Source organism: Sceloporus occidentalis, unplaced genomic scaffold, assembly GCF_023333645.1.
Source record: "Sceloporus occidentalis isolate IW3139 unplaced genomic scaffold, rSceOcc1.0.p SCAF_29, whole genome shotgun sequence".
Lineage (NCBI taxonomy): Eukaryota > Metazoa > Chordata > Lepidosauria > Squamata > Phrynosomatidae > Sceloporus > Sceloporus occidentalis.
Genome location: NW_028317009.1, coordinates 11,968,717 through 11,981,213, shown reverse-complemented (window position 1 = coordinate 11,981,213; position 12,497 = coordinate 11,968,717). Strand labels below are relative to the sequence as shown.

General features: G+C 44.4%; 1 pseudogene; it reads right to left on the bottom strand.

Annotated features, from left to right (window-relative positions):
• The window catches only part of LOC149299391 (ryanodine receptor 3-like), a 32,610-nt pseudogene that overhangs the window by 9,778 nt on the left and 10,335 nt on the right, over nucleotides 1–12,497 (bottom strand).

The window sequence follows — 12,497 nt, the reverse complement described above, 5'->3', positions numbered from 1 at the left end:
GTTTGTCATCAGATAGATAGACAGACAGATAGGTAGATAGGTTTCTTTTTTCGGGGTCTGTTTGGTGTAGTGAAAGTGTAGAAGGAAGGAGTAGGGTTGAGGAGTTTTTGAGGCGAGTGGGAAGGTTTGAATAATTTGACAGCTAAAGATGACGCCGATATTCCCTTTGAGCACTGAATAAGATTGCAGTGCATGGGCTGCACACATTATTGGCTGATGGACAGCGACAACTGTGACAATGGAAAGGTGGTGGTGAATTGAAAGAAACAGGTGGGTAGTGTCGTCTATGTGGATTTTGTCATCTTGATTGCCGTTTGTTTCTTGTTTAGTTGACAGATGATAATCTCTATCCTCTTAGGGGAGGATGGCGCGGGCAGTATGGTTTCATGGCTATGGAAGGAAAGAGGGGAGCGAATGAGTGAGATACGAGGTGAGTCCATGAGACATTTACAGATGATTGATTGCCTGTCCAATGATGTTCTTGTCCGTGTCTTTGTTTGTTTGGACAGGTCAGCGTAGATGAATGCCTCTAGTTGACTTAGTTGGTTAGAGGTGTGTGTGCAATGTTGAGATTGTAGTCATGCGCACCTGCCTTGTGTTTTTGTCTGTCTATCTATTTACAAGCTCAAGTAGTCAACTATGTAATGATGACACTGCCGATTGATTGATTGACTGACTCTCAACATGTTATATAGGAGTTGTTTGTTTGTTCACCCAATAAATACCAGTTATACTAGGTATGTATGATGATGATGATATCCTATGGAAATGAGCATACAATTAAATAAAACCAAACTGCTTTTATTTCTCTATTATTTCACAACCACCGCCATGTGATGATGATGTGGAGGAAGAATTTGTAAGTAAGTTGTTGTGTGATATACGTATTGATTTGATTGATTGACTTCAGTGACAACAGAAACACACTGAGTTGGTGTTTAGCACGTGATGTCGTCATAATTCGTAGTATTATTATTTCGGACACCACATGTCATTTATTGATTTAGTAGTTGTTAGGTGGAGACACGACAAAGGGACACATTTGGTGAATTGGCTCCATTGATTGATTAGTTTTAGGAAGCGCAAAGGTCATCGGCCGAGTTGTGTTCCTGGAATGCGTGGCTTTTAAAGCCATGAGGCGTGGTATTACGGTAGTCCTTTCCGATGCCACGGATGAAGCATTTAGTCTGGAAGGAAGATTCGAGAAACAAACAAACCTGTGGGTGTATGGGAGAGCGCGCAGTCCCTTTAACTGTGTCGGGTGTGGTGCTCCAACGGTGTTAATGATGGGCGGGCCAGGTGCCACGCGTCCACCACCTGCGTGCGGTCGCTCGTCGCCCTCCCCGGCCAATGGGGCGGTGGCCCCGGCCCCATATCTGCGCGGGCCCGGCTCGGTACGAGCTTGCTCGGTCGTGGAGCTGCGGTGTCTAAGTGGAGTCGAGGCGAAGTGGAGTTGGTGTGGAGTTAGTGGGGAGGAAGGGGGGCGGCAGGGGGCCCCCAACACGGGTAGGCCCACAAACCGTCCGCCTATCGCACCGCACCCCCTCACATTCACCCTCTGCTCACACCTTCCTTCCTCACATCCAGTCGCTCTCCTACCTTCCACCGATTCAATCCACCCTCAACACTGCACCGAGATTATTTCATCCCTGCCCCCGTTCCCTCACACTCGCTCACTCACCGTGGAAATGTTGGACCCCCCTCCTCATACGGGGGACGCCTCTCCTGAGCCAAAAGCCTCCCGGGAGCCATTGAGTAAATCTGCTGAACCTTCGGAGCGGCAGCGCAGATATCTGGGAGAGGTAAATCATTCAGACGCACGCAAGGCGTTCGTTCTCAGTCACTTCTCAATTTATTCATGGTCGCCAGCGGGTTTAAAGACTATTTCAGGTGGATTCACAAAGAAAAATGTAACACTCAGCATATAGTGGGTACGACTAATCCACATCAAACAAGCATAGACCAAGGTAAAAAGTTCTCATTTACACAAGAGTTAACTATCTTCCTAGCATCCACACAGGTAAACATATGATGTTATCTCGTTACTTAAAGATGAGAAAGAAACCATCAACAAGACTCGTCTACGTTGGCAAAAGCATCTACAACAACATGTATATGTGATCTAAAATGGTGTCCATTTAAATTCCACATTTACATTCCGCCTCGTACTCAACCGTCAACAACACAACACAACCCCTCTCTGACAACCCACCTGCTCGAGGAAGCGTACAACATTCCTTCCCGGTACTCCCGACCATCATAATCCTCATCAAGCCATCTAAACAATCAACCAATCAATCAATCAACAGCTTCGACACATCATCGGAACCGGATCAACTCATCCCCATCCAAGCCGTCCTCTCCTAGGACTGTAAGCAAGCTACCAAGAGCAGAGCCCTTTGCGGCAATTTGTTATTGCATGTATGTATGTATTTCTACATTGCTTTTCTGACCACAACAGCTCTACAGAATCTGCAAGCACACTATCAATAAATAAATTATTAACAGCTAACAACCAACTAACTGTGACTCTTTCTTACTATGTGTCTGTCTGGGTATATATAATAAAAGTGTCTGAATGTCAGTCAGCATCTACATTACGTTACATTTATTTATAAAGCGCCGGCCGATTCCGCAGCGCTGTTTGTTACATTCATTAGAACAATTTATAAACAAACACAATAACAACACACACACAATACCAAACCGGTGCAAAGGAGAAGACAGCCCTGCTCTCGCGAGCTTACAATCTAGCCGGTGGTTGAGGGGAGTGAGACGATAGGAGAAGACAGCTCGGGTGAGGATGAGTTGATCTGCTTCTGATGCGTTGAAGCCGTTGGTTCCGACGGCTGTAATTAGGATGATGATGGTTGGGAGCACTGTAAAGCAATGTTGTACACTTCCCTCAACAAGTGGGTTTTCAAAAAGAAAGGTTTGGAAAGTTGTGTACAACACAGAAAGTCGGACTGAACGGAGAAGGGGGATTCCGCGAGAGTGGAGCGGCACGGGTGACATCCTGAATACGAGACTGGGAAGAGGTCTTCCTCAACATCCCCAGACAGACAGACGCACACACACACACACACACACACACACACCCATCCATACTCCTTGAATCCATCAACTGTTTCCAGGTAGCAAATTATCTATCTATCTATCAACGTGGCTGCCTCTCTCCTGCTTATATCTCCATTACAGCGGGATAAATAAATAGATATTACAGCAAACCATTCAGCACCATGGACAGTGGGACCTCCCCAGCTACAGCCGCCCAGTGCGCCAATAGCGTCCGCTGCTACATTACAACAAACACAATGAGTGCATGTGTGTTGGTGTAAGCACCATCTCACTGCACTCCATTAACACCACACAACACAACACATATCATGATATGACATTCATTAATAAATACAGTCAATGATCCAAATACAGCATATCATATATGCTGACACATTGGCCACCAGATAGACAGACGTATATCGCTTACATGTGATCACCATCTTGAGCAGAGTCAAAGTCATAGAATATGACTAACTCTCAGTTAGTTAGTTACATCAACTAACTCACTAACTATTCAAGTTAGACTCCATACACACCTTCAAGACATGTGTGTTTGTTTGTTTGTTTTCTGTTATCTGACCATACCTACACTTTTCTATCCTAAAATGCAAAAAGGAATTCCAAAATGTACATCTATTTGATCACACAACCAATCCTCAGCTTTGTCGCTGTATTTTGTTCAATTAAAGCATGAATCAAACTATATTGGCATCAATCAACAATCGCTTACCTTAAGGCTATATATATGGCCAAGTGGCCCGTCCCTTGAAGCTACCATTTCAAAGTCATACCTCCATATCTTCTCGGACTTACTCTTGTTGTTGTTGATCTCCTCTCAATTCTCCTAAAGCATCAATGATCACACCTGGTTTGGTTGGTTGGTGTTAGAACAAAACACACACACAAAACAAATGAACATGGAATTGCCAATGAAAACAAATCAACATACACACATAAACTATAGCAACCAATTGCATTTGATTGATTGATTGGGCCATCCCAAACATCTAGACATTCATAAGACACAATAGCTAACAATGCAAGGTATGTTTACTTATTTGTTTGTTTCTTACTTAATTAGGACTGACTTACTTTTACTTCTTACTTACTTACACTAAACTATTGCTTTACTTACTACAGTAATACAACCACATGTAGCAATAACACTTTCTATATGTAAAACAACAAACAAACACCCTATCAAAAAGAACATTTGGCCGTGCATCACCAATCTAGGAATTACCATATTTGCCCAATTTGAACACTAACCACCCAAAAATCTCAATATTAATATAGGAACAAGAGATAAAATAATAATAGCCAAAATATAAGACAAATAAACCTATAGGAAACAAGTTTGACCAGAAAATGTTCATTCATGTAAACCATGCAAACTCTTTTGTTTTTAATAAAAACTATACCGTATTTGCTCCATTATAAGACAAGGGGGTTTTTTCCCAGCGCAAATGCTCTGATAAATACCCTTCGTCTTATAATCGGAGCTCAAACAGGTCAGATTATGAGACTAAACTCCAACCTGGATCCTCCTGTGTTATGCGCCCCCCCCCAATTACCGTTGCTTCTGAGTCCCCAGTGCTTAATCCTGCCAGCATCTAGAGCTCTACACAATTCACGTAGAAAACCTCCGCTCAATCATGTAGAGCTGGCCAGACTAAGCACTGGGGGACTCAGAAACTCCATTAAGTTTAGAAGAGGGAGGGAGGGAGTGTTAAATGGGGGGCATAAGGCGTTTCTGGAGGCAGAGTGCTCTGTGAAATGCCTTTTAACCCTCATTAATGCCACTCTGCCTCCAGAAATGCCTTTTAACCCTCTATACGCCACTCTGCCCCATTATATGCCTTCTAACCCCCTAGAGTTAGAAGGCTCTTCTGGAGGCACAGGGGCATATAGAGGATTAACACTAACCCCCCCGCAATTTACCAGTGCTTCCACAGTGCGTTGTTCAGGCAGCCTGTAGAGCTCTATGCAATTCGCGTAGACGACTTCCCCAACTGTCAGAGATCAGAGTCCCCCGGTGCCAGGAACTCTCCTCAGTAACAGCCTGGGAAGGTCTACGCCGATGGACGCGGACAACCCCCGCTGCTAACCGCCCCTCCTTCCAGCTGCAGCGGATGTTGTCGACGCAAATCGCATAGACATTTACACACTGCCCGGACAACACACGGGGGACTCGGAAGCACCCGTAAGTTGGGAGGAGGGCATAAGACAGAAAGATCCAGGTCCCCTGCAGCGCTGCAGGGATCTGGATCTTAGTCGCATAGTAAGACCTATTTCAGGCCCGATTATAAGACGACCCCAATTTTCAGACCAGGGCTATTTTTCTGAGCACTTGCTCTGAGAAAAACATCACCTTATAATCAAGCAAATACACTATTACATCCTTTAGTGAGGATCACGTTCACACACGCTCAATTAACTAGACTTTACTCTAAGGTTACACATTTGGGAAAAAACAGACTACACCTAATAACATCACATTGAAGTTAGTTACTTAGACATGACAATTCACCATGGTGGGGAGCTTAAACCTCCACTTCTGGGTAAGGTGCTCAAGCACCGGCTAAAGCTGAGCATATGTCATTAGACCTTGCCTGGAACATAGGAACATAGCAGCTATCGGTTCATAAGGAAGGAACTATGGCATGAATAAGGGGAACGCAGGCATTGGACGCACCTTGAATAACGGCCAAAAGGATGACGATTACAAAGAAGAAGAAGAAGAAAGTGACGTCATACGGATCCCCTGCGGGCTCTTCCATCTCATCTCCGATGCCACCTCCGGCTCTCACCCCCCCACACGCATGTGGAAAAGATGAGAACGCTGTAAGAAAAAGTTGATAAATGACGCACCCTACGTTCGCTGCAAAGGCCAGTTTCCCCCGCCGTGACTCCGCCATTTGTTCCGTTCCACATACTCCAAGTCGTCGCTCGTTTGTTTACGTTACCGTTCCGTGTGTAACGCGCCTTTTCTTCCCACAAAATAAGCTAGAGATTCGTTGTCATTTCAGCTCAACTCACCCAGCATTTGCTTGTCGGGTGCATATTTGCCACAAGTGCAGTTTGGTGCCCTTACCGTCGTCATCGTGTCATCGCGCTTCATATCTGGATCGTCCTCGTCCTCGCTTTTGTTAGAAAACTTACGCAAAAAGTTGAAGGCCACCACCGTGTCAACATAGACACACAACAACAAACAGCTACAAGTCCCACCGTAAGTACCGGCTGCAAGAGAAAAGTCATCGCTGTTAGTAAGTAAGCGCTGAGCTGCGCTTCAGACGGGTACAAGACGTACAACCGGCCCTCGGCTTCTTACGCTGCACCCGAAGGCGGCCAGGCCGAGCCGAATCTCTGCTTTCCGTCATCACGCTGCGTGCCAATGATAACTCTTCCAATATCTGCTCGTCTTAACTGTGAATGTAAGTCAGCCGTTCCAAATGAGGAAGCTATGAGGGCATCTTAATCCACCCCTTCAAATAAATTCGACCCACCGCAGAGAAGACAGCCAGGACTGCTACTTGCGCTTTGCTAGGATACAGCATTCAATACATCAAGAAGTATTTCTATGACATTTGATTAAATCTCGGTCACTTCGTATAAGGCAGTATAGGAAAACTAACATAATAGACATATACAAACAAACACAATATTATATAGAGCAATAACAAACGCATATGACACACGCACTCACACTCAGGGACCTTATCAATCAGGTAATCATATTAATAGGTACGCTAGCCGGGGTGTATAGGGAAGGGGGGGGGGGGTGGGGGTAGAGCAGCAATGCCTGCAGTGTACATCATCTCTTCTCTAACAAACACTTCTTATGGGTTTCATGCATTCGTTCCTCTTACTACAACGCTGTCATCTTGACAATATTTCCGAGGGAAAGGAAAATCAGACAGCGTTTTTCTCCTTTTGCTAACAGAAATGACACAAATTTTGCAGTTTAATCTGTGAAAAGCACATAAAGAAAACACGTCAGCAGACGAGAGACGGCCACTTCTTGTGACTACAACGAACAGTCCGCGTCGTGAGTGTTTCAAGCAGCTGTTCGGTTTCAATAATTCATGAGGAAGCTACAACAAACACGGCAGAGGAGGGAAAGGGAGAGAGCGGCCGTAGCATTCCGCCGGGAAGAAGGGCGAGTGAATGAGGAAATAATAATTATTACATAGATAGATAGATAGATAGATAGATAGATAGGGAAAAGAAAAAATGTCGGTGCGCTAAGCTAGTCTCAGGCTCAAATAATACAAATGTATAATATGAGGCCTACCAAACAGTGTGAGCATGCTGCAAATACAGTGTGTTGGCTGTACAATGTATACAAGAAACTTTTTACCGGCTCTACTTCTCGCCATATGCCGCGAAAAAACTCTACCCATAGCCATAATTCTGCCCGCAAACTTGAGCTGACCTAACAGACACTGAAACTTTTTAACTCTCGCTTTCTTGGCCAATAAAAACTCATCAATAAGAACTCTTCATTTACACGCTTTATCTGACGGCAAAGCAAAGTCCATTTTTACCGTATCAATATCAATGCCCAAAAACGGAAGGGATGTTGTGGGTAAAACAGTCTTACCCTTAGCTAATGGAATACCCAAAAATTCGCCAATCTCAAGAAAAGATTTGTACAACACGCTATTACAATCATCAGAACTTTTTTCACCTAGATACGAAAAATCTGCTAAATAACGCACTACAGAACTACAACCAGAAACCATTTTAACTAACCATTCAGAAAAACTGGAAAATGCCTCGAAATAAAAACATGACATGGAACAGCCCATTGGTAAACATTTCTCGAAACAATATTTACCCTCAAACTGAAAACCGAAACAACTAAAACACGCTGGATGGATTGGCAACAATCTAAACGCACACTCAACGGCCACCTTCGCCGAGTAAGCACCTTTACCGCAAAGCCCAACCCAAAACAAAGCATATTCAAACGATGCTGTTAGGGATATTAATGAGACAAAATCGGTAAAAACCAATATTTTATCACACACGCAAAATAACGACGCTACCAAAGATTGCAGTACCACATCCACAATATTAATTTAAGGACATACCCTATATTTTATCTCCGATCCTAAATCCTTTCAGATCGCCCAAAATTAGGATTCAAATTAGATATATATATCGCCACGATAATCAATCAAAAAATATTATTTATTGTGAAGGCAATTTATTAAATTTACATATGGGTCACACAGTGCAGAATACAAAATATAAAGTTCTTAAAACACGTCAAATTGCAGTATATCCAAATACGGTATATTATCGAAAGTTATCAATATGAATTAATACTTTGTGAGTCTAACACAGCATTAATTTCCATCCCACTCAGCAACCAAAAATCATAATCAGGGCGGTAATAAAAAGATCACTAACTCTCTTATATTAGTTTAACTAATATGACAATTTAAAATAATTTAATAATGTCTAAGAGTATTTAGTGAAATTCCTAATAGATGCAAATAATGTCAAACTTCATCTACAGGTAAAAGTACCTTTTCATTATTGTTATTATCACGGGTTATAAGCTGCAGTCTCACAAGCCGTCATATACAATAAGGCAATATATTATTTATTTCCCAGAAACAGGCAATTCTATACGAAGAAGACAACATTCATCTCTATTCAGAATAATAAAACAATTATAATTACCACCACTTGTTGCTGTCGTCCAACTGGTCCTTGCAGAAGTTAATCCAGGTTCGGCGGCAAGAAATTAAGTGGAAAGAAATATAACTTACTAAAAGTTATATAGGTTGGGACTCAAAGTAATTCTAAGAGTAAGATTATGGTGCCAGGATCTTGAGATTCCAATTCTCTGGGGTAAATTTAAATGAGTCCGTCAGGGTCTGTCTGTTTCAGGTCCGTTTCTTTTTCAGGTGACCCTTACGGTCCGTCCCTAATTATTAAAGACATAAGCTTTTAAAGACAGGGCTCATTATCATAGCCTCCGCCTCTTGATTGGAATTCTCCAATCATAACGGTGGGTTTTACCCATTATAATTAGGACTTCCACTCATATTTACACCGTTGTAATTTCTTAATTTACCTGCGAGAGACGCTCTGGTCTAAGAATTAACTTAAGACCATTACATATGCGTTTGGAATTTATCCTTGGTCACCCTTATCGCCAGGTGTTACCTCCTAGATAGTAACTCAGGCCTTGGTAGTCTTCCCGTGTATCCCCCATTCCGAGTTACATTTCTAAAGATACGCAGCGTCTACTCCTTAACTTTCTCATGGAAGATAACATTAATTGTATCATACATACGCTGAAACATCATTATACATGAATACTCCTTTGTTCTCAATTATAGAGGGAACAAGGACAAAAAGAAATAATCGCTACATGATTAAGTAAAATAAAATGGCTCTGACTCCATTTTGTGTTCATGTAAAGTACAGAATATGTGGAATACATGTTTTCTATCATAAAATATCTGACAATGCGTATTGAAGCGGAAAAACATCTGGATTTATTTGGTCATTAAGTGATTCGCCCTTTGGAAATGATAAATGGTGAATCAATCTAAAAGAGCCTCTCTCTTTCTTCGGCACTAAACCCAACGGGGGACAACCGAAACTTCTCAATCGGCGGATCACTAAAACGACCTTCAATCCTGCCCAAAGATAACTCTTTTTCAATCTTACTGCGCACGACTTGCACGTTTCCACTCCCAGATTTGAGATTATCAACCCAAATACATTCGTCCGCATTATATAACGGGATTCTAAAACCATCCTGAAAACCATTAATCAATAAATCAGCCATCCGTCTGTCTGGGTAATTGTTTAAACAAAGCAGCAGTCTTGGCGCTATCGCCGGACTCGCCGCTTTTTTGGAATGGACTCCCTTGTGCTTTGATTCCCACCATTTGTACCAAAACATCTAGCACCAGGGTGATTATTACCTCCGCAGAAAGGACATTCTACAGTTTGCATTTACGCTGGGCTTCATTCAAAGCCCAGCACACTCCTTTTCGACAAACTTGGTTGACCTGGGCCGAGTGAAATCTATTAGTAGAATTGTATCGTTGGGGTAACATTACGCGAACCCGTGTCCCCACACCCTTCATACCGCATTTCAAATTCTTGTGTACTGCTAATTTCTGACAAAATATCTCGTCGTAGTTGAACCACGACATGCCTCCAAAATTTGTAGACGCTTCAAGGACAGACTCTAGATGCTGAAACAATCCGGAACTACTGTCTTTATGTTTCTCACAGTACACGCTGGAGTAAATACAAAAAGGCCTGAGGCCAATTGTTAAAAGACCTAGGGATAGGTCTTCTCCTGTCATCCTCTTTCTCCCGCTTAACCAAAAACAACTCTTTAGATGCTGGAAGCAGCGACAGAATATCAATACACTCATTGTTCCATATTTTCTCTTTTAACGCTTTAGATAAATGAAAGCCCAGGAGGTGACATCTCACAAGATGGAGACTCCTTAATAGTAATTTCATTAACAACATTTGTCTGACTAACGTTAGCCAGCCCCCCCCCCCCCCCCTCCCCAAGCTTGAGCTGGATTAGGGCCCTGCCATTCTTTAAGCAGACTAACTAATGAACCCACCACCGCATTTCATTTTTCCATCTCCCCTCTTGGCCACTCACCCACAGCAGCACCCGCATTGCTCGGTGCCGTGGAAGGTCCTGGCTGGTCCGAGTCCTCCTGCAAAACAGGAACAGATGCAGCCGCTGGCCGGCGCCTGCATCCGGAGTCCCGCTGACTCTGACAGTCCTCTCCCTCTCCTCTCTGTTGGTGTTTTCTTTTCCTGCAGGGCTGTTTACCTCTAACAGCCCTAGACACTCGAGTACACTGAGCTGCCGAGCTTCTGCTTGATCTTCTTCCACGTTCCGCGCGTTGAAATGACGTACCCGCGACTTCTTCTTGCTCCCGCGATGGCAGGATACCTTCTCGCGACATCGGGAACATGCGAGAAGTAGAAGCGCCATCTTCCCCAGCCATCGACTCCTCCTCCGCGACATCTCCAGCTTCAACGGGAACAACGGCAGGATCCATTTCATCTGTAAGCGGAGCCAAAGAAATGCAAGTCTGCAACCATTCTTCGAAGCCTCTTCTCCCGGCTCGCTCGCGAAGACAATTCAGCTGCTGCTCCCGAGGCTTTGCCGAAAAAACCCCCCGCTCACCAGACTCAAAGGTCAGTGCAGTCGATTAACGCTAGCCCGGGTAGCGAAATAAGCACCTTTTATAGCCTGGAATCACGCCCAAACTATAGCGCGACAAAGGCGGGCAAACTAAGCGGCGCGAGCTGCTCACTAGCACAACAACACAAAAAAGGCAGCCAAAACTAAGCGGCGCCTGTTGTCCTTTGCCTGACCCCTGTGATTTAACCCTTTCACACAATTTATGGTCCCCGACAACCACATGCAGCCCTGTGCTAATCTCACAGGACTTTCTCATTTCTTGATCCGCCCAGGAACCCAGCAGAGTCACGGAAAGGGACATCACATCACGCGACTCCGCTGGCTTCCTGGCCCAAGCAAGACTAGAGACGCTGTGAGGGAGCAACACGAAGGCAGCCTTTGCGGGACCGCGCAAGGTTACCAAGACCCGCAGGTACAGCGCCTGACCGCAACACCAGGAAGAAAGGCCGCAAGTTGTTTTTTCCCAGTGCAGTCCCCTAGCGGAGAGCGCCCAGCTCGCAAGCTTACAATCCTGAGGAAACAAGCATCAGGCACAGAGAAAGGGTCAGAGGTAGGGCGGCTTCTCCAAACAAGTGGGTTTTCAGATGTTTCATGAATGTTGGGAGGGAGGGTGAAAGCTGAAGGTTCCACTGGAAGTAGATTCCAGAGACACGGGGGCAGATAAATCAAATCTTGTAGACGGGAAAAGGAAGAGGTGATAAGTGAGGAGGAGAGCCTTAGCCCATGGGGAGAACATAAGGATCGAGTAAGAGAGTATTTGCTTATGAGGACACACATGTATGGGCAGGCAGTATTATGGAGGGTCAGTACCAGGACTTGAAATGTCATTCTAAAGGTCATTGGGAGCCAGTCAAGGGCTTCGCAGAAAAGGGGAAGCAGAAAAGGAGCAACGTGCAAAGAACATAAGCCTAGCAGCGCCATTTAGGACATACCGTAGAAGAGAGAGAGTCGACACAGTGCAAAGCCAACCAAAAGAGTGTGACGGTAATCGAGACGGGAAATGACGATGAGTGAATGAACCAGACTTTTTGTGGCCTCTTGGGTGAGGAATGGGCACATGCGAGAGATGTTTCTTAGGTGCAAGCAGCAGGATCTGACAAGGGACTGAATACGAGGAACAAAGGAAAGGTTAGAGTCAAGGATGACCAAGGCCAGCCCAAGACATAACGCCACCTGAGGCAAAGTTGAAAGCTGCCCCCCCCCCCCCCCCACACCAGGGGTCATT